We start from the raw sequence: 22,247 nt of genomic DNA, 5'->3' as shown, positions 1-22,247 counted from the left end.
TGGGAAGACCAGTGAGGAGCCCATTACAATAATCCACCCTGCTGGTGATGAAGTCTTGATTGGAGACAAAGCATCTAATTCTTGCAATATGTTTGAGATGATAATATGCTGATTTAGTTATTGTCTTTACATGGCTACTGAAACTCAGGTCTGACTCCAAAATCACACCAAGATTCCTGACCTGATTTTTAGTTGCTTGACCCCTAGAGTGAAGGTTTGAGAACTTCATCTTTGTTTCCGAACGCAATGACTTCAGTTTTGTCTTTGTTTAACTGAAGGAAGTTTTGGCACATCCAGTTTTTAATTTCATCCACGCATTGGCACAGGGAGTCAATGGGGCTGTAGTCGTTAGGTGATAGGGCTAGGTAAATCTGGGTGTCATCTGCATAGCTGTGATATGCAATTTGGTTCTTTCTCATTATTTGGCTCAGTGGCAGCATATATAGGTTGAACAGGAGGGGTGCGAGAATTGAACCTTGAGGGACTCCGCATGTCATGGATGTCCACTCAGACTTATGGTCACCGATACTCACATAATAACCTCTCCCTTCTAAGTATGACCTGAACCATTTAAGGACCATCCCAGAAAGCCCAACCCAGTTTTCGAGCCTGTCAAGAAGAATGTTGTGATCGACAGTGTCAAACGCAGCACTGAGGTCAAGTAGAACCAGCACTGATAATTTACCTGTATCTGTGTTAAGGCGAATATCATTTATTATCTTTATGAGTGCGGTCTCTGTGCTGTGATGCGGTCGGAAACCAGATTGAAAGTTATCAAAGTATCCATTCAAGCTTAAGAACTTGTTCAGCTGATTGAAAACAACTTTTTCAATGATCTTGCCTATGAAAGGAAGATTTGAGATTGGCCTGTAGTTGCTCAATATGGTGTTATCCAGATTGCTCTTTTACAGGAGGTGCTTAACAACTGCAGTTTTCAGGGATTTTGGAAAAGTCCCAGAGAGAAGTGAGGCATTTACCATTTCTAGGAGATCTGCTTCTAAACAGTTAAACACTCTTTTGAAAAAAAGTTTGTGGGAAGTGTGTCAAGGGCGCAGGTTGATGTTTTAAGGTGCTGTACTGTTTTTTCCAAAATTTTACCATCAATTGCTTCGAAATCAGACATAATAGCTACTTTCTGAGGTTGTGATCTGATCTGTTTTACCCCAGTGCAGCTCAAGGATGTGCTGATCGCCTTTCTGATATTATTAATTTTCTCAGAGAAGAAGGAAGCAAACTCACAGCATTTGCTGTCTGAGAGCATTTCACTGGGAATCTGACTTGGGGGGTTTGTTAGTCTCTCTACAGTAGCAAAAAGAGAGCAAAAAGAGTGCAAAAAGAGGTGTTGTTTAAGTTTCTGTTTATTATATTTGAGAAGAAGGTCTGTCTAGCTTTGCCTACTTCCACATTGAAAGCATGAAGAATATCTTTATAGATGTTATAATAGATTTCAAGTTTTGTCTTTCGCCAAATGCGCTCAGCTTTTCTGCATTGTCTTTTCATATTTTGCACTGCTGTGAGTTTCTCCACGGTGCTTTTTGTCTGCCACTTTTCTTCCTGACTTTCACAGGAGCAATGTTATCAATAACATTCTGTACTTTTGAGTTAAAAGAATCAAGGAGAAAATCAACAGAGTCTGCAGATATGCTTGGTGTTAAAGATATAGCCTTCATAAACAGTGCACTAGTATTCCCATTTAAGCATCGCTTTTTGACCAAGATAGATCTAGCTTCAACAGTTGGAGAGATCAATAAATCAAAGAAAATACAGAAATGATCAGATAGCGCTACATCCTTAATGGCAATGGATGAAATGTTTAGACCCTTACTAATAATTAAATCTAGAGTGTGTCCACGATTGTGTGTAGGTCCATGTACATGTTGAGTCAGATCAAAAGTATTCAAAACAGTTATGATTTCTTTTGCCATATTGGATTCTGCATTTTCTATGTGGATGTTAAAGTCCCCAGTAATAGCAAAACAGTCAAACTCAGAGGAAATTGCTGATAACAGTTCTGTAAAGTCCTCCACAAAGGCTGGAGAGTATTTTGGAGGCCTGTAGATAACTATAAGTAGAATGCGAGGAGCACCTTTTAACACAATACCCAAGTATTCGAAAGACAAGTAATCACCAAATGACACTTGCTTGCATTGATAGACATCTTTAAATAGAGCAGCAACACCTCCACCTCTAACAGCTCTGCAGACACTCATAAAAGTAAAGTTAGGAGGGGCTGTTTCATGGACCTTAAAGGATTAGTTCACTTTTAAATACACTTTTCCAGATAAATTTTCTCACCCCCATGTCATCCAAGACGAATCTAGCGAATCTAGTGTCATCTAGCGAAACGATCATTTTCAGGAAAAAAATACAACAGTTTATCGCATTGAACGTACTTTTCTGCTTCCGCATTCTTCATAACGCTTACGCTGAATGTTCTACGCCTTCCCTATTCTACTTACGGAATGAACGCGGCGCCAGTTTAGTTTTTTTCCGCAAGTAGAATAGGGAAGGTGTAGGACATTTTGTTTATAAAGCATAAACGTTTGCATTTTTTTTCGAAAATGGCCGATCGTTTTGCTAGATAAGACCCTTATTCCTCATCTGGTATCGTTTAAAGTTCTTTGAAGCTGCACTGAAACTGCACTGGACCTTCAACCTGTTGGTAGCCACTGAAATCCACTATAAGGAGAAAAATCCTGGAATGTTTTCCTCAAAAACCTTCATTTCTTTTCGACTGACGAAAGAAAGACATGAACATCTTGGATGACATGGGGGTGAGTAAATTTATCTGGAAAAGTGTATTTAAAAGTGGACTAATCCTTTAACCACCCCAAAAACACACTGAAGAACCATACAGGGCCTTAACAGGTTCTGTATACGGTAACAGTGCTATAGCATCTCAGTCATCCCAAAGAACCAGTGAAGAACTGCTGAAGAACCACGGAAAAAACAAGATTTGGTGCTATACAGCACTTAAAGTGGTTTCCCTATGATTACGAGCAAAGAGCCACTTTTAGTACTATATAGCACCATTTTTTAGAGTGTAGGAGAACACATGCTTGCAAACACATTCGGTCTAGAAGGGCACAGAAATTTTATCATCATGAAATGATATGCTGGGTTGTTATTGTCATTGTAGTGGTAAAAACAACTTACAATGTTCCCAATCTTTCCTCTTGTTTTTTGTCCACTGTGGGAGATGTCGATGCAATGATCTTGACATTTGCAAAGTAACATCAATGTTTCAAACAATATCTTATATGGTTAATAAATCAAAATAAAGATGAATCACAACAGAAATCAAACAAATAATTTAAAGCGCTTGCAGGTTTGCTTGGCTCCATGTGCATGGTCAAAAGAGTGTATGCTTTTGCACCAGCGCCCCCCTCCTGTCAGGGGTGGCATATCCTTTTAAACATCTTTCCCCTCTCACCTATAGAGGGCACACAGTCAGAGAAACATACACCATTAACAGTATTGCAACAACCAGGTATTTTTAATGAACACATTTATAAAAAAAAATGTAATAAGGTAGTAAGTATGGCTGCTACAGTCATCATGGCATGATATTTTGGGGCATGATTTTCATTATTATTATCGCACACCTTTGGAGTGAGAACGAGTTGGCTTTTTTGAATGGATGTCAACAGTCGAGGCTTCAATACTCTGAGTTCAATGAAGAAACAGCTGATCACTTTATGAACTAACAGCGTGTCTGCTGATCTTCAACATGTTTACCATTAAACATTCCAGACATGCATATGTACAGCTGGCTAATCAGAGGTCTGTAATTTGGGTGTGTATTAATGGTGTTTATTGTGTTTTAACTGGTTTTGAGAATGACACACTTGGCATTGCTCAAGAATCTCAGGTGAGAGAGTGTCATGTTTGATGAGAGTGACGAAAGGAAAGCATGAGAGTAGATGAGACCCAATATTATTTTTCTCTTTTAATATAGTACATATGATTTAGAGCTTTATTTGTTTTTTGGAAAGTGTCTTCTGACAGTGGAGCAATTCTAAACCTTTTTCTTCATATCCAACAGCAGTGAGTCTGTTAAGGACGATGGCATCTGTTGATCAGCATTGTGACACACTAGATGAGATGGAAGAAGACAAGCCTAAATACAAGAAAGGTAATTAAGAAAATCAGTAATGTTAACGTTGTCATTTAGGAAACGTAATTAATCTCTGTCTCTATTCCAGTCAAGCAAACTGAATCAAATTATTTGTTTGATTTCTGTTGTGATTCATCTTTATTTTGATTTATTAACCATATAAGATATTGTTTGTAACATTGATGTTACTTTGCAAATGTCAAGATCATTGCATCGACATCAGCGCTCTCACTGGAGTCAGTGTTGATCTGAATGCTCAAATGGGAGCAACACTAAATGCTCCTGTACTCACTGGAAACAACTTCACAGCCCCAGTGACCTTCATCATGAACCCTGCAGGAAACGGTACTATCACTACAGCTGTGCTTACTGACACACATTAGCAGTCAGTTAATAGCTTGTTGAGTGAAATAATGCTCAGTGCTTGTGAATCCTTTTCCTATAAAGGTCATGTAAGAATTAGATTTCTCTCATTCTTCAGTTAAGATTCAGTCCCTCTCAGTTATCATTGCGGCTGTGGGAAGAATCATAACACGAACAGAGTCATGTCACAAATCTTCAATCTTTACTGAGCAGTTTACACAATTTATACTTTCAATAGAAAAAAAGTGACACTCCCATCCTGGATGTTGTCCTCCAGAGGGCGCACAAAGATAAAACCATAAAATGAATCATTTCATAGTCCGAAATTACAAATAAGGAACATAACCTTGAACAAAGAAAACAGTAACAAGGTGGCTAGAAATAAGAGCAAAAGAAACATATCACTTGAAAAACAACTCATTATAAGGCAGTTATGGAAAAATACAAAAGAGGCTATGACACATTTCTTCACTCATGCCTATTCTCTATGGTGACTGAACATAAAGGAAGTGAATGGTGACTTATATTACACTCAAGAAGAGAATAAAAGGGCTGTAAGGGGCCTCTAAATCTCACAGTTGATTTTAAGGTCATATTGTTCACAGGCAGACATACTTTAGCTACAGGATTTTCTTTTGTGTATCTGTAGAAAATTATTATTTTTTTATTTCCCTCCTTTTCTTTCTCCTAACAGAGCCACAAAATATCGCAGAGACAGCAGAGAAACACAGAGAAGAGCAAGGTACCATCTTAACAGTCATATTCTCTTAAGGCTAATTCACACTGCACCATCAGATGTCGACCAACGCCAGTAGACAGATATTGTCAGATAAGTCTTTTCCCTGTTGGCATCTGTTAGTGTTAGTCAGTGTTTGTTTTTACCTACAGAACATGTTCATTCACTGTTTGTCAGGAGCAGGAATGTGATCAGCATCAGTCTGTACAGTGTGAACTAGTCTTTTTAAAGTGTTTCAGAAGTGATTTAAACATGTCAGATGTATTTTGAATTTGGACTCTAGACCCCGGGCCTAATGTACAGAAAATCTGTGTTTTATCTTAAATGTCTGTGTACACACAAAATGTATTCTTGATAAATAAAAGTCAGCGTAGGATTATTTATGACTTTTTAAATCTAAACGCTGCCATGCAGTGGTTGGACAGGTCAGGTTGGGATCTTTATTAATATTGTAACAGAGGTTAACTGTGAGAGGTGATGTACTGTATCACCAGAACTAACCAGACCATACCACTGACCTTTTCAACAGCCACATACTCCAGTCAACCACCAGATGTTACTGCCAATGACCATGATAGTATACCTTACAACCAAAAAGTTGGGACACTGTACAAATTGTGAATAAAAAAGGAATGCAATAATTTACAAATCTCATAAACTTATAACATACCAAATGTTGAAAGTGAGACATTTTGAATTTTGGATTTCATGAGAGCTACACATTCCAAAAAAGTTGGGACAGGTAGCAATAAGAGGCCGGAAAAGTTAAATGTACATATAAGGAACAGCCGGAGGACCAATTTGCAACTTATTAGGTCAATTGGCAACATGATTGGGTATAAAAAGAGCCTCTCAGAGTGGCAGTGTCTCTCAGAAGTCAAGATGGGCAGAGGATCACCAATTCCCCCAATGCTGCGGCAAAAAATAGTGGAGTTTCTCAGGGAAAAATTGCAAAGAGTTTAAAGTTATCATCATCTACAGTGCATAATATCATCCAAAGATTCAGAGAATCTGGAACAATCTCTGTGCGTAAGGGTCAAGGCCGGAAAACCATACTGGATGCCCGTGATCTTCGGGCCCTTAGACGGCACTGCATCACATACAGGAATGCTACTGTAATGGAAATCACAACATGGGCTCAGGAATACTTCCAGAAAACATTATCGGTGAACACAATACACCCTAAACTCTATAGGTCAAAAAAGAAGCCATATCTAAACATGATCCAGAAGCGCAGGCGTTTTCTCTGGGCCAAGGCTCATTTAAAATGGATTGTGGCAGAGTGGAAAACTGTTCTGTGGTCATCAAATCAAAATTTGAAGTTCTTTTTGGAAAACTGGGACACCATGTCATCCGGACTAAAGAGGACAAGGACAACCTAAGTTGTTATCAGCGCTCAGTTCAGAATCCTGCATCTCTGATGGTATGGGGTTGCATGAGTGCGTGTGGCATGGGCAGTTTACACATCTGGAAAGGCACCATCAATGCTGAAAGGTATGAACAACATATGCTCCCATCCAGACGTCGTCTCTTTCAGGGAAGACCTTGCATTTTCCAACATGACAATGCCAGACCACATACTGCATCAATTACAAATCATGGCTGCGTAGAAGAAGGATCCGGGTACTGAAATGGCAAGCCTACAGTCCAGATCTTTCACCCATAGAAAACATTTGGCGCGTCATAAAGAAGAAGATGCGACAAAGAAGACCTAAGACAGTTGAGCAAATAGAAGCCTGTATTAGACAAGAATGGGACAACATTCCTATTCCTAAACTTGAGCAACTTGTCTCCTCAGTCCCCAGATGTCTGCAGACTGTTATAAAAAGAAGAGGGGATGCCACACAGTGGTAAACATGGCCTTGTCCCAACTTTTTTGAGATGTGTTGATGCCATGAAATTTAAAATCAACTTATTTTTCCCTTAAAATGATACATTTTCTCAGTTTAAACATTTGATATGTCATTTATGTTGTATTATGAATAAAATATTGAAATTTGAAACTTCCACATCATTGCATTCTGTTTTTATTCACAATATGTAAAATGTCCCAACTTTTTTTTAATCGGGAACTAGAGCATTCACTGCCAGATGTTCCTCGAACCCTATCCTCTGTACTGAGTTTACACATTAGGCATTAAAAAAGTATATATGCCTGGATGACAGTTTTGTTTTGAATGCTTAAGGGTATTCCCTTCCATGAGTGTAATATAGTTATCAAAATATAGTGAATTAAATGGAAGATCTGAGGCCTCTGAGCTGTAAGAATTTCAACAGTAATTTAATTACAATATGTTGAATGAATTCTGATCAGATCATGCTGATGTGAAAGCTTTGACATGTTTCTTTTTTAATAAAATATGTTTTTGCTTTCCCTCATGTTTTATTTATTTACACCAAACAGAGGATTTGATTTTGAAAAAAATCTTGCAAACTCACAAAACAGACATGAAGAAGAAAGTGGAGCGTATTTTTGAGTGCAAGAAAGAAAAGGAAGCACTTCTTAAGGATGTTTACACAGAACTCTTCATCACAGTGGGAGATATGAAAGATGTCAATCAGGAACATGAGATTCTGAAGATTGATGATGCTTTCAAGAACAAAGAAACACAGGACAAACCAATCAAATGCAGTGATATATTTACATTACTAAGAGAAAAAAATGAAGAAAAGATTGTACTGACCAAGGGAGTTGCTGGCATTGGAAAAACTGTCTCTGTGCATAAGTTCATCCTGGACTGGGCAGAGGAAACAGCCAATCAAGATATAGACTCTATGTTCCTACTTTCATTCCGAGAGATTAACAGCATTAAAGGCATTAAAGACGATGGAATTAAAGAGTTCAATTTGGAATTAAATCTCCATGAGTTTCTGCTAAAATTTTATCCTCAATTGAAGGACCTGGAAAAATCAAAGTTATATAAGGAATGTAAACTTGCATTTATATTTGATGGACTTGATGAGAGTCGCCTGGATTTGAATTTTGAAAGCAGAATATTAAACAATATTGAGGAAAGATCATCTGTAGACGTGCTGTTCACAAGTCTGGTCAAAGGGAAGCTGCTTCCATCAGCTCTCATCTGGGTGACCTCACGACCAGCAGCAGCCAATCAGATCCCTCCTCAGTATGTGGGTTTGTTCACAGAGGTGCGAGGATTTACTGACCAACAGAAGGAGGATTACTTCAAAAGAGAATCAAAGATGAGACTCAGGCCTCCAGAATCATCTCACACATTAAGACGTCTCGTAGTCTCTACATCATGTGCCACATTCCTGTGTTCTGCTGGATCACAGCCACAGTACTTCAGAAAATTCTCAAGAACAACACTGAGAACATCAGCACAACACTCACTGAAATGTACATTCACTTCCTGCTGATACAGATGAACATGAAGAGCCAAAAATATGACAGAAAAACAGAGAGACAACGTACAAAGCTCTTACAGTCAAATAAAGAAATGATTTTGAAGTTGGCCAAGTTAGCATTTGAACAGTTGAAGGAGGAAAACATTGTGTTCTATGAGGAAGATCTGGAAGCATGTGATATTGATGTGAGTGAAGACACAGAGTTCACAGGAATGATCGCTGAGATCTTTAAGGAGGAGGATGGACTTCATGAAGAAAAGGTCTTCTACTTTGTGCATCTGAGTGTTCAAGAGTTCCTTGCTGCAGTGCATGTGTTCATCTGTTACCTGAGGAAGAACATGCAGGAGCTTCAGTTTTTCTTTGATGGACCTAAAGAAAACGTCACATTGCATGAGTTACTAGAGAAGGCTGTTGATAAAGCCATGAAGAGTAAGAGAGGACATCTGGACCTGTTCCTGCGGTTTCTGATGGGAAATTCACTGGGATCCAGTCAAACCCTGCTCAAAGGCCTGATCCCACACACTGAAGACACTACAAAGAGCATCACACAAACAACTAAATACATTAAACAAGTACAAGACATGGATATCTCAGATGAAGCTTCAGTCAACCTATTTTACTGCTTACTTGAGCTCAAGGATCATTCATTATATGAGGAAATCCAGAGATACATCAGTTCAGAAGAACATACAGGGAAAAAACTCTCATCTTCAATGTGCACAGTGCTGACCTACATACTTCTGATGTCAGAGAAGGTGCTGGATGAGTTCAACCCAAAGAGGTTTACGTCATCACAGGAAGACAACAAGAGACTCGTTCCAGCTGTGAAATGCTGCAGAAAAGCCTTGTGAGTAATTTCACTGATCACTGTTTAATTAAAGATTTTATTCTATCACTAAACAAATAACTGTAAAAATACTGAATAATGAAATATGTCTTTCCTGATTATGAACAATGTGTTATTGGAAAACACTGAACATCAGAAAAATAATCTGGTTAAACGTTCGGTTTTGGCAGATTTGATGGCTGTGGTCTTGACGAAACATGCTGTGAAACAGTATCTTCAGTTCTACAATCATCAAACTCCCATCTGAGAGAGTTGAACCTGAGCAGCAATCATCTTAAGGATTCAGGAGTGAGGCAGCTTTCTGATGGACTGAAGAGTTCAGAATGTAAACTGAACATACTGAGGTTTGACATTCACTCATTTTCTATGTTCAAAAATGTGGACAAATAGCTGTTTTCATAACTATGATAAGTACATATTTTCTCCTGTCTATATTGTTGTATGAAAGTATCAGTGGAGTTTTCTCCAAGCACACAAGGCAGAAAACCTGATTTTGGTTTTCAGAAAAAGACTCCTGTCTCAGGCAGCATGCAATCTGAAATTCAGGTCTCTTTAGTGTTATATTTCACTCTTGAGGAATATTCATGTAAACATAGTTTGTTATGTCTTAAGTGAAAACAAAGATGGTAAATATGATGTGTAGCTATAATGATTGTGAAACTCAGAAACGAGGGAGAGCAGGATCCAAACGCAGAGTGAGATTTAATAAAAATCCAAAAAAAGAGCCAAAATCACCAGGAAACACAACAAGCAAAACTGAACACCAGGAGCAGAACTGAGATCACCAACAAAAACACCCATACAAGGACATGACCTGACCAAGAATACAGAAAGCACTGGGTTTTAAATACACAAGGGCTAACAGGCTGACAAAACAAACCTGGGAACTAATCAACAAATCGGGGAACTAATCAACAAGAAAAACTACAAAAGGACTACAAATGAAACAGGAACAAAACCAAACTAACAAAAACACATGGTACACAAAACTGGCAATGCATAACAGTAGCATTTTATGAGATTTGTGCATTAGGTCTTAACACTCTGAGGTCTGAAAACGCGCCGGCGCGTTTTGCAGGTTTTTTTTCACATTGCAGCAAAACAGACTTAAAATACTCCGTCATTTTTTTGTCATAGAGACATAAGTAATATATCAATTGAAACTATAGAATATCTTCTTTTATTTGTATACACTCAGAGTAAAAACACAATGTTGTGCTTTTTGTAAAATAAAGAAAACTAACATGATGCGTGATTTCTCCTCTCCCTCTGAACGAAGTCCAATCTGATAGTTCTCAGAAAATGAACTGTAACTTAGTGAATACTAATCACAGAAAAATTAAACTTATGTTTAAAAAAACGTTAAGATGTCAGGTTTTAAATCATGTAAGTTAAATCGAAAACAAACCTTCTGTGTTTATGTAATCTGTATGAAAAGAGAGCCATGTCAGAAGTCCGTGATTCAGCTCATTATCCACTAATGCGGCCACGCCCACGGAGCCAGCGCTATTCAGACGCAAATTCAGAGGCAATACATGCATTCATCGTCTCAATCGTGTATTTATTGTCTTGAAAAGTGTTTATCTGGATGTAAAAGTCATGGTTAGCGAGCCCTAGAAGACATGCAGTTAGTTCCTGTTTTCTTTTCTTCTATAGATGAATTTTAGATGAGTTTTTGTTTCTTTAGCGCCCTCCGGCTGCAGTATGAATTGGAAACTCCATTCATGGAATAGCCTCTTCTTCTTTTAGATGAATTTGTGGACTAAAAATGCACAGAGAGCGTGCATTATATATAATATAAATATAATATAAGAAAATTGACATAAGCATATGAGAATCCAATATTTCTCCAAATGTGCATGCTTTTAAACTAAAAGCCTATATTCAGACTTTTTGCATCACAGAAATACATTATATTTTAAAGTATAATATAAAACCATTACTTTATATTGTAATAATATTTTTCTGTATTTTTCATATATCATGATGAGCTTGAGACATCACAGAAGTTTTTTTCACAGCCTACCTGACTGAAATGCCTCATTAATATGCAAGTCATTTCAGCTCATTACTATCCAATTCTTTTGTCTTCTCAGGTGAGAATGGCCCATTTTCAGTGGTGATTCACGCCTCCTCGCATACTGTGTTTCTTGGCAAAAAGTGTCTTACAAAAACTAAATCAATATATTGTTTTATATGAAGGAGTAGGCAGCATAATTTTTACATAATTCTGAAGCAAAAACTCTAGTCTACAACCTCCAATACCCAAAAGTCTTGTGAACACAGATTTACTATACTTTTTTTGGCCTTATTTCAGTGACTTAAGTTTTTTGTTTTTTCAGTAACCACGCATAAACATTATTCCTTCAAAAACACAAACATGTACATACATGTTCCTCATATATTATTGTAGCCTAGTTTGTGCTGAATACAGTGTAATGACACTTTTGTTATTTATATGTTTATGAACAACTGAAAAAAGCACAAATGTCAGGGCATGTCAAAACTTCTCCAGGCCCCAAATCAGCCTCAGACTCCAGAGGGTTAATATAATAAACCTGCTGCTGTCTGTGTCATTAATGTTAATCAAACAACATCAAAAGATAAGAGGGAATCACTCACTGCTCTGGACTGAATCATTTTTTTCATCTTTAATAACAATCAATTTATTTACAATTAATACACTGAATTAATACACTTAATACACTTTGGGCCACCATTGGCTTCCATAGTATTTTTTTCCTACTATGTTGTATTTCCTACTATGTATTTTTTTCGTACTATGGAAGTCAATGGTGGCTCAAAGCAGCCTGGTTAAAAACTTTCTTCAAAATATCTTCCTTTTTTGTGTTCTTGTGTTCAGCAGTACAAAGAAATTTATACAGGTTTGGAACAACCTGAGGGTGAGTAAATGATGACAAAATTTTCATTTTTGGGTGAACTACCCATTTAATTTCTGTAATATTTCTTAAATAGATGTAAAATGAAAAAAAGTAAAGCACAATTTCATTGTTAATTTCATGTTTCTTTCTTATATTGTATTTTTTCTACTGTTTGTCATTTGCATTTTTTAACTATATTGTGATTATTAATGTAATAACTATTATTAATCAAAGAATTGGAGGAAAAGATGAATCATGAATTGATTTATAATCAAATCGATACCATCTGAATCATAATAAAATCGTGAGGCAAGTGATGACTGACACTGAATTTTTTTAATGCATTTTTCCAATTACAATTATTTCCAATGAAATAATACCCAAATTTTCTTAAGTGATTAAGTGATTCTTATGAACAGTTTGTTTCAATGAACTGTTTCATGTCATAATAACAAGTTTCCTTTCCTTGTGCATTTGATTATTACAGTAGCTTTATTTTCATTTCATCAGTCAAATTCTCTACACATCATGTTCTGACGATCATATTACTTCCAGTAATTGCCTTATTTTAGTAGGATAGTTTCAGTGTGTTGATAACTTGAGAACCACTGTGATCGGATCATTGAGATTTAATTGATCTGAACTGTATCAGTTGCATCCATGTACAATTTGCTGCAGTGTTGAGCACAAATGCACAGATGAGTTACAAACTTAACCCTCAACCCTTACATTTTAATGGCTAATGTCTCATTACACTGAATTTAGCACAAACATGTAGTTCAGATTATAAACCCTTCCTGATAATCACACTGATATCACTGTTTGTTTTGTTCTCTACACAGGCTATGTGGGTGTAATCTCACTGGTCAGTCCTGTGAATGTTTGTCTTCAGCTCTACAGTCATCAAACTCTGTCTTGAAAGAACTGGACCTGAGTAACAATGGCCTGCAGGATTCTGGAGTAAAGCTTCTTTCTGATGGACTGAAGAGTCCAAACTGTCAAATGCAGATACTGAGGTATTTAAGAACATATGAGAGATAATTTACAGTCAGTCAGTCATAGTGTTTGTAGATGATCTGACTAAATCTGCTCTCTTTCAGCCTTACTCATTGTAATCTCACTCTTCAGTCTTGTGAGAGTTTGTCATCAGTTCTACAATCCTCAAACTGTGTCCTGAGAGAACTGGACCTGAGTAACAATGACCTGTTGGATTCTGGAGTGAAGCTTCTTTCTGATGGACTGAAGAGAAACTGTAAGCTGGAGATTTTGAGGTAAATGATTTTTCTTAAAATAATTAAGAAAAAGCTACCACAATACAGTTTTTCTCAATTGATTTGACACATTTGTCTAAAAGTCACTGTTCTCCAAACAGTTAACACAGTGATCTGAACACTTTGTAATGAGTGAAATGTGAAGGCCAAATATGATAACCATATTTGTCCTCTGTATTTTAATCCATCCAAATTAGTGCACATACTACAGTGACCGGGAGGGGACATGTTCGGTCACTTAGTTTTGTTTTAGTTTTGTCATGGCCACGACTTATAAACTCGTGGGAACATATTAATATGTTGTGGCCACAAGATATTAATTCATGGGAGCATGATAATAACGTGTGGCCACGCGATGTAAAGTCATATGGTGAGGGAACAATATATTTTTCTTGTGGCCACAACTTCATTATGTTGAGGGAACAACATCTATTTCTCATGGCCACGAGTTAAATGTGTAAACAACTTGCGCAACCATAGCAACCTGGAATTATTACAAATGGACAAGACTATAATAATATTTATTTTTAATTTAGAAAAAGAACGGAATTAAGAAATAATTATATTAACATAGTGCATATTATATTGTGCTTGATGTTGCTTAGACAGCATTCGAATTAAATTTATCAATAAATGTCTAAATGTTTTATATTTTAATTCCATCTAACAGTCTTTTAAATCCATTCACTGATCATTTATTTTTTATTTAATATGTCTAGATTATTATTAGTTACATTTGTACATTTATTTGCTTTATTTTCCCCTTAATTTCCCATATTTCTTTATCTAATTAACATTCTGTACTTTATGTTACTTAAAGTTTGTATTCTGTAAATACTGTAAATGCCCGATTATGCCAATAAAATTTTGACTTTATGATTATTTCTGTTGTCTATTTCTGACTACAGTAGATTAAATGAGCATCTGTTATCACTTGTAGTCCCTCGTGCCTGTGACAGCATTCGAATTAAGTTCAAAAATGTTTTACTATTAATAGGCTATGTTAAAAGAATATTTTGTTTATTACTTGTATACAACCTATGAAAGCTTTATTTATGATTTTATTTTATTTCTGTAGGTGCACAGGAATTTTACAGGAAGTTCATTTATGGTAATTTATATAGGTTAATAATCATTCCTTAATTCCACCCTTATTTTACATTCTTAATTAAAAATATTATGGCATTGTCCATTTGTGATAGTTCCAGGTTGTGTTCCAGGTTGTTTAGACATTTAACTCATGGCCATGAGAAATAGATGTCGTTCCCTCAACATAATGAAGTCGTGGCCACAAGAAAAATGAGAAATGAGAAAAACAGTTGGTTTATTTTATTACCATTTTTGATAATTATACATTATCAGCTTAACAGTGAAAACTAACACCATTTTTCATAATGATATCTCCCAAGGGTAGCATGGACATGGTGAAAAGCAGTGGTGTAGTCCTAAAAAAAAAGTGGTGTACTATTTCCTGCACCACTAATGCATTAAATAAACACGGCTTCAGTTGCGCTGATGATCTTTTCAAATTGTACGGGAACCGAACGCATGATGTAGGCTATATAATTAATTAATAGTCTTATTTACTCACCACCACATTTCTCACGCCGTGACCACTGCAGTGAGAGAAATGCGCTCAATGCACCGCTCAAAACACCGATTGGCTTTGATCGGAGATCTCTCACTGCAGCACGAACACGCACTATGAAGCCTGTTTTTTAGCTTAGGATGAGCAGGAAAAGGTAGAATGACAGAAGTGCTCATGCACAAATTACAGCGAAGAATCGTGATTTACACAACAGCATTGGACAGTTAAAGGGGAAGCTAACAGAACAATATTTTATGGACTTTCGAAGCAAAAAACAAGTGGGTATACGCAAATACTGATCCTTATAAGTCGTAATACGCAAACAGCCCTGGGCAAAAAGTAAGCATACGGCATATGTGTGCATATCGCCCCGACTACACCACTGGTGAAAAGCAACGGTCCTAGTACTGAGCCTTGCGGTACTCCATACTGAACTTGTGATTGATATGACCTCTATTCATTTACTACTACAAACTGATTGTGAGGATACTGCCTTTTTTAGTATTTTTGAGAGAAAGGTTAGATTTGAGATCAGCCTGCAATTGACTAATTCTCTACCATATTTGTAACGGAGTCGGTTTTGCAGCCTTGATTAAATGTAGTATACACGAGTAGATAAAGATCTGAGATGTCATCACTCTGCTGCAGAATTTCAGTGGCATCAACATCAACTCCATGTGACAATATTAGATGTAAAGTATGATTATGACAATGAGTGGGTCCTGACACATGTTGTCTAACTCCAATAGAGTTTAGAATGTCTGTAAATGTAAATCCCATTGCTTCTTTTTCACCATCTACATAGATAATAAAATCACCATCAATTTAGACTTTATCTGCAGCCAGTAATACCTCTGATAGAAAATCAGTAAATTCTGTATGGTGCCGTGGTGGCCTGTATACAGTAGCCAGCACAAATGTCAAATGGGGTTTATCACTTACACTAGATAGTGTTACATAGAACGCCATCACTTCGAAATAATTCTATTTGAAACTAGTAATACTGAAGATATTAATATTAATTACAACATAACCATCACCTTTTCCTTACAGATGAGGCTTGTGTTTATAACAGTAATCTTGGGAAGTGGACTCATTTATAATAATTTAATTTTAATTATAAATTCAGCAGACATGAATGAACTCCTTGACATTATTCTTAAGTGTTGTCTTTTTCAAATCACTAAACTCTGTCAAAACAACTCGCTGCGCAGCCTCTGCTCCATATCTTCATCCAAACAGGGCAAGGAACTCTAATAATGTCCAGTATGTCCATAAAATGTATTTTAAATTTGATGTGAGTAGTTAAAAACAGTGGCCCGTAACATGTATACTACATGCCTATCTGAGTGTGCTATAACCTTATTTATTAGCGAATAATCAGAATAATGAGAATTGCATTTACAGTCAAACCAAAAATTATTCAGACATTTGTGATATATTTTTACTAGAGGGTGCAGGACACTATAGTTCATTTATGTAAGTAAGGAAAGCAAAATAAAGTGTGACATATTATACCCAAAAATCTTAAAAATTCTTCAAAATCGATAAAGATTTTGCCAAATTTTGCAAGAAACTTTTTGCTTGCATCAATTCATGTTTTCTGTAAGTTTAAAAAAAATATATTTACACAATTATGTCACTTCTACCCTTCACTTACTGTCTGGTCTCACCTGCTCTTACCTGGTTGATACTCACCTGATCCTTGGATTCCCCTCTGCCTTCGCTAATGATCATCATCAGCCTCTTCAGCTCTGCTCCACAGAGAAAGACTTCAGTATACAGATAAGACATTATCAAAGACTTTCTATCAATATGTTTACTTATCTGGATTCTCCTTCGTGTTGATCTTCTGTTGTTTACAATAAACCTGCCATATTACCTTCACTTACCTCTGTGTCCTGTGTATACCAGCTGACACATGAAGTGAAAAGATGAGAAGGGCATAACCTTACGAGAAAAGAACATGCAAATATCGTGGTTGCTGTGGTTCTTCCATTCCTCTGTGGTTGTCTTGTCAGTAGGGCAGTATTAAGATATTGCGGTTATCATGACAGCCCTATGCTGCAGAATAAAAAACAAGGAAGGGACACAGTTTACAACAAAAGACAAACAACAATCAAGAGGAACAGAAATATGTGCTCAATTTGTTGTTGTCATGATCACCATCTGTTCCTGTCAGTTCCCGGACTACATCTCCCATCATCCTCTCTGCCACTCACCTGCACACACTTATCACTAATCACCACACCCAGCTGCAGCTCATTACCAGGACAATAAAAGACTCTTACACACATCACCTCACTGCTAGGTCTTGTTTTCCCAGTGTAACATTTCCAAGCGTTTGTCCTGTTTATCCTGTCTGTTCCGGTTCCTGTTTCTGATCCCTGTCTGGTTCTCCTGTCCTGTGATTGATAGCTGCCTGCCTTTTGACCACTGCCTGTTCTCTGACTACGATCCTGCCTGTCTCTGATGTTCCTGTTTACCCCGTTTGACCACGCCTGTACGACCACGCTCAACATTTAATAAAGCTTCGCATGTGGATCTTACTCTGAGTCCCGCCTTCGTTACAGAAGACCTAGCCACACCCAGATCCAGCAGCTTTGTTGGGCGTCCTAGTCCCAGTATGGATCCCGCAACACATCTGGTCAGCCTTCGTCAAGGTAACTGCACCCTGGAGGTTCATATCCAGAAATTCCTGGACATTGCCCATTTTTCTGATTTACCGGACTGTGCCCTCATTGACTTTTTTGCTTATGGACTAAATGAACCTCTTAAGGGTTATTTAATTGCCAATGGTCCCCGAGGGACGTTTATGGAATTCTTGGACTTTGCCCTGCTTTCCGTTGGTTCACGTTTTACTGTGGGTGTCGCGGGGAAATGCGACACCATAGTAAATCACGTAATGGACGCATCAAAGAACATTCACAAAATGGCGGCCACCATTACAACAACACCAGTCTATGTCCCAGCTGATCTCCATGAGCAATGTCACGTCTCCGCTGATCGCCCAGAGTCACGTCACGTCTCCGCTGATCGCCCAGAGTCACGTCACGTCTCCGCTGATCGCCCAGAGTCACGTCACGTCTCCGCTGATCGCCCAGAGTCACGTCACGTCTCCGCTGATCGCCCAGAGTCACGTCACGTCTCCGCTGATCGCCCAGAGTCACGTCACGTCTCCGCTGATCGCCCAGAGTCACGTCATGCCTTCGCTGATCGCCCAGAGCAACGTCACGCCTTCGCTGATCGCCCAGAGCAACGTCACGCCTTCGCTGATCGCCCAGAGCAACGTCACGCCTTCGCTGATCGCCCAGAGCAACGTCACGCCTTCGCTGATCGCCCAGAGCAACGTCACGTCTCTAGATCAGTTCGGGAGCGGAGAGGGTTGCGTTCCAGTGTGACTGATTCACCGCTGATTTCAGCACGAGCGGCTGGCATTCCTAAGCCTCCGCCGGCCGCGTCGCACTCAAGCCAGCCGGCCGCGTCGCACTCAAACTCGTCGGACGCTACGCTCTCAAGTTCGTCGGACGCTACGCTCTCAAGTTCGTCGGACGCTACGCTCTCAAGTTCGTCGGACGCTACGCTCTCAAGTTCGTCGGACGCTACGCTCTCAAGTTCGTCGGACGCTACGCTCTCAAGTTCGTCGGACGCTACGCTCTCAAGTTCGTCGGACGCTACGCTCTCAAGTTCGTCGGACGCTACGCTCTCAAGTTCGTCGGACGCTACGCTCTCAAGCGCCCTGGATGCGATGGACAAGATGGCTGCTTTGCCAGTGCCCACGGGCAAGATGGCCGCCCCTGCAGTGCTGAAAGATGTAGGGGGTGTTCCAGCCATTGAGTCCGCTCCAGAACCTGCTTCAGCCAGTGAGTCTGCTCCAGAACCCACTCCAACCGGTGAACCATCACCTCACCCTCGGAAGAGGAGGAGAAGGAGGAAGAAGGCTTCTTTAATTCCTCAAGGCTCAGAAGCCTTTCAAGAGGCCGCTGGGGGTCCAGAGACTACTCCAGAGGTCTCTCCCACTCCGCCCAGGTGTCTCGCTCTGCCGGCGCCACCTGAGCTCCTTGCCCTGCCGGCGCCACCTGAGCTCCTTGCCCTGCCGGCGCCACCTGAGCTCCTTGCCCTGCCGGCGCCACCTGTGCTCCTTGCCCTGCCGGCGCCACCTGTGCTCCTCGCCCTGCCGGCGCCACCTGAGCTCCTCGCCCTGCCGGCGCCACCTGAGCTCCTCGCCCTGCCGGCGCCACCTGTGCTTCTCGCCCTACCGGCATCTACTGCGCTCCTCGCCCTACCGGCATCTACCGAGCTCCTCGCTCTGCCGGCGCCACCCAAGCTTCCAGCCCTGCCGGCGCAATCCAAGCTTCCAGCCCTGCCGGCGCCGCTCAAACGCCTTGCGCTGCCAGCGCCACTCAGGTGTCTGGCCCTGCCAGCTTCACCCACACGCCTTGCCCTGCGGGCGCCACCCGAACTCCTTGCCCATGAACCTGTGATGGGCCCCGCTGAAATCCCCAAGAACTTTTTGGGGGGGGGCAGTATACCTAGGGGTGGGGAGCTGGTGGGTGGGGACCCTGCTCAACCACTGCTGTCATGGCCATTAATGGACTGTAGGCCACTAAGGCCATGTATGGACTCCGACCTGCCGTGGCTGCCCAAGCTGCCTGACCTGCCGTGGCCGCCTAAGCCGCCTGACCTGCCGTGGTTGCCTGAACCACCCAACCTACCGTGGCAGCCCAGGCCACCTGACCTGCCGTGGCCGCCTGAGCCACCTGACCCGCCGTGGCTGCCCGAGTTCCAGGGGCTGCATTGGAGATCCCGTTCCTGGCTGCTACTAGATCTCCAATGCACCCACCCCCCCCCTCCCTAGCTGTTCCTTCACGTCGCGAGGACGCGCCTTCCGGGAGGGGGGCGTTATGTCATGATCACCATCTGTTCCTGTCAGTTCCCGGACTACATCTCCCATCATCCTCTCTGCCACTCACCTGCACACACTTATCACTAATCACCACACCCAGCTGCAGCTCATTACCAGGACAATAAAAGACTCTTACACACATCACCTCACTGCTAGGTCTTGTTTTCCCAGTGTAACATTTCCAAGCGTTTGTCCTGTTTATCCTGTCTGTTCCGGTTCCTGTTTCTGATCCCTGTCTGGTTCTCCTGTCCTGTGATTGATAGCTGCCTGCCTTTTGACCACTGCCTGTTCTCTGACTACGATCCTGCCTGTCTCTGATGTTCCTGTTTACCCCGTTTGACCACGCCTGTACGACCACGCTCAACATTTAATAAAGCTTCGCATGTGGATCTTACTCTGAGTCCCGCCTTCGTTACAGTTGTGCTCTGGCTTGGTCTTTTGTATCCTTAATGTTAATAAAAGCATATGCAAAGCAAATCAATCGATGAATTATGTAGAGAATATAAACAGTTATAGGGTGCATGTCCCTTCGGCTTTATTACATGATTGAAATAATCCATAAAACAAGATCTGATAGCAAACAACAATTTCAATTCCATTCATTTGTTTGAAGTTCAAAATGCCATGCCCACCGCAGACTGAGTTTATGAATATACATGTATACTCCACCCGTTGGAACAGTTTCTCACAGGACCTGAATAATTTACAATATGTCATGTCGCATCAAAAACAAACAGAACCAATCACCATTAACTACACCTGATACATTATACAGATGCCTATTCAGTTTCTGACGTACTCCACACATTTAAGTCTGCTGCCAACAGGACAAATGGATGAGTAGAGTAATGGAAACAGCTTGTTTGTGTTTTTGTACAGATTTCACAAGGATCCCAGCATCAGGAACAAGTGGATGGTTTATTTTTAATGGCGTCCCGGATTGTGTTAGATGATTACATGTTTGTTCGGTGCATTTGACTGTAGATTTTTTTGTAAATGAGGCACGATGTAATGGAAAGTTTGGAAAGAAACTGATATTGAAAGATGAAGCAACAAACTGTATTGGGTCTGACAGCAGCAGCATTGTAAACCACAAGAAAACAATTTCAAAATGCACTGTCTGTAAATGACAGTTCCCTCTCTGTCAGTCATATTCAACGTTGTGTCAAACCGACACTAGGGGTCACTCTTAAGATTACTAATCACTTTTGATCTCTTCAAAACCAACTCTGCCATGGAGTCCCTCAAGGGTCTGTTTTAGGCCCTTAGTATTATTATTCAGTATTTATATGCTACGCCTTGGTCAGATTAGTAGGAGTCATGGATTGGGGTATCAATGTTAGGCGGATGATCCACACATTTACATCAGCACTACACCTGATTATTATTATTTCTGTTCTGAGTCTTTGTATCTTTGCTGACAGTCTCTCTGTGCCTTGCATTGAGATCTCTTCTGTCTTTCATTTTCTTTTTCTTTTTTTGTCTCAATATCTTTGGCACAGTCCTGTTTCCTTTTCTGCAAATACTCTGCTCTGTGTTCATGTTCTGCATCCCTACATTGCCTGTAAAGTTGGTGTCTTGGTGTCTCAGCTGCACTCAGTTACTTGACTAATATGGAATTAGATTTGTGCCAAATATTTTGAACTTAACTTTTCAATAAATGTATAAAAAATATAAATTATATATTAATGAAAAAACTCTTTGAAATTGGAAAAAATAATTCACTGTGCCATACTGGTAGAAATCCCTCATGTGGGTGGGGTTGACAGCAAGTTTTTGATTGGCAGTGCGTTTTTGATTTGACAGCTTCTTGGCCTGAAAGTGAACATTTCATTGTTGTGTTTTAAAGTGTGTGTGTGAGAGAGAGAATCTGCAAGCACCATAATTTTTCAGTATCAAAGTTAGAAATGTTGTTTTTAAATGTTATTTTTATATTCTTTGTAGTGAAAGGAGCAGTATTGTGCCACTGTTGTCTGGTTGAGATCAAATGCCTTATTTACTTTCCATTTAAATGCAAGATATAATGTCCAATGTTTTGGGGGAATATTTCTTTCTTCCTGATAATACACACAATGATTTTTTTATGAAATGACAGTGAGATCATTTAAAAACAACCACTGGCATCCAGTGACAATGTAGAAATACTTTATTCCTGTTTTAAGTATATTTCT

At 39.6% G+C, this 22,247-nt stretch overlaps 2 pseudogenes; both read left to right on the top strand.

Moving 5' to 3' along the window:
- LOC137007702 (uncharacterized) overlaps positions 1-22,247 on the top strand; it is a 1,237,067-nt pseudogene that overhangs the window by 115,771 nt on the left and 1,099,049 nt on the right.
- The window catches only part of LOC137014234 (NACHT, LRR and PYD domains-containing protein 3-like), a 29,738-nt pseudogene continuing 11,556 nt past the window's right edge, over positions 4,066-22,247 (top strand).

This window comes from Chanodichthys erythropterus, chromosome 3 (genome assembly GCF_024489055.1).
Source record: "Chanodichthys erythropterus isolate Z2021 chromosome 3, ASM2448905v1, whole genome shotgun sequence".
In the NCBI taxonomy this organism is placed as follows: domain Eukaryota; kingdom Metazoa; phylum Chordata; class Actinopteri; order Cypriniformes; family Xenocyprididae; genus Chanodichthys; species Chanodichthys erythropterus.
This window is presented reverse-complemented; position numbering and strand designations above follow the sequence as displayed.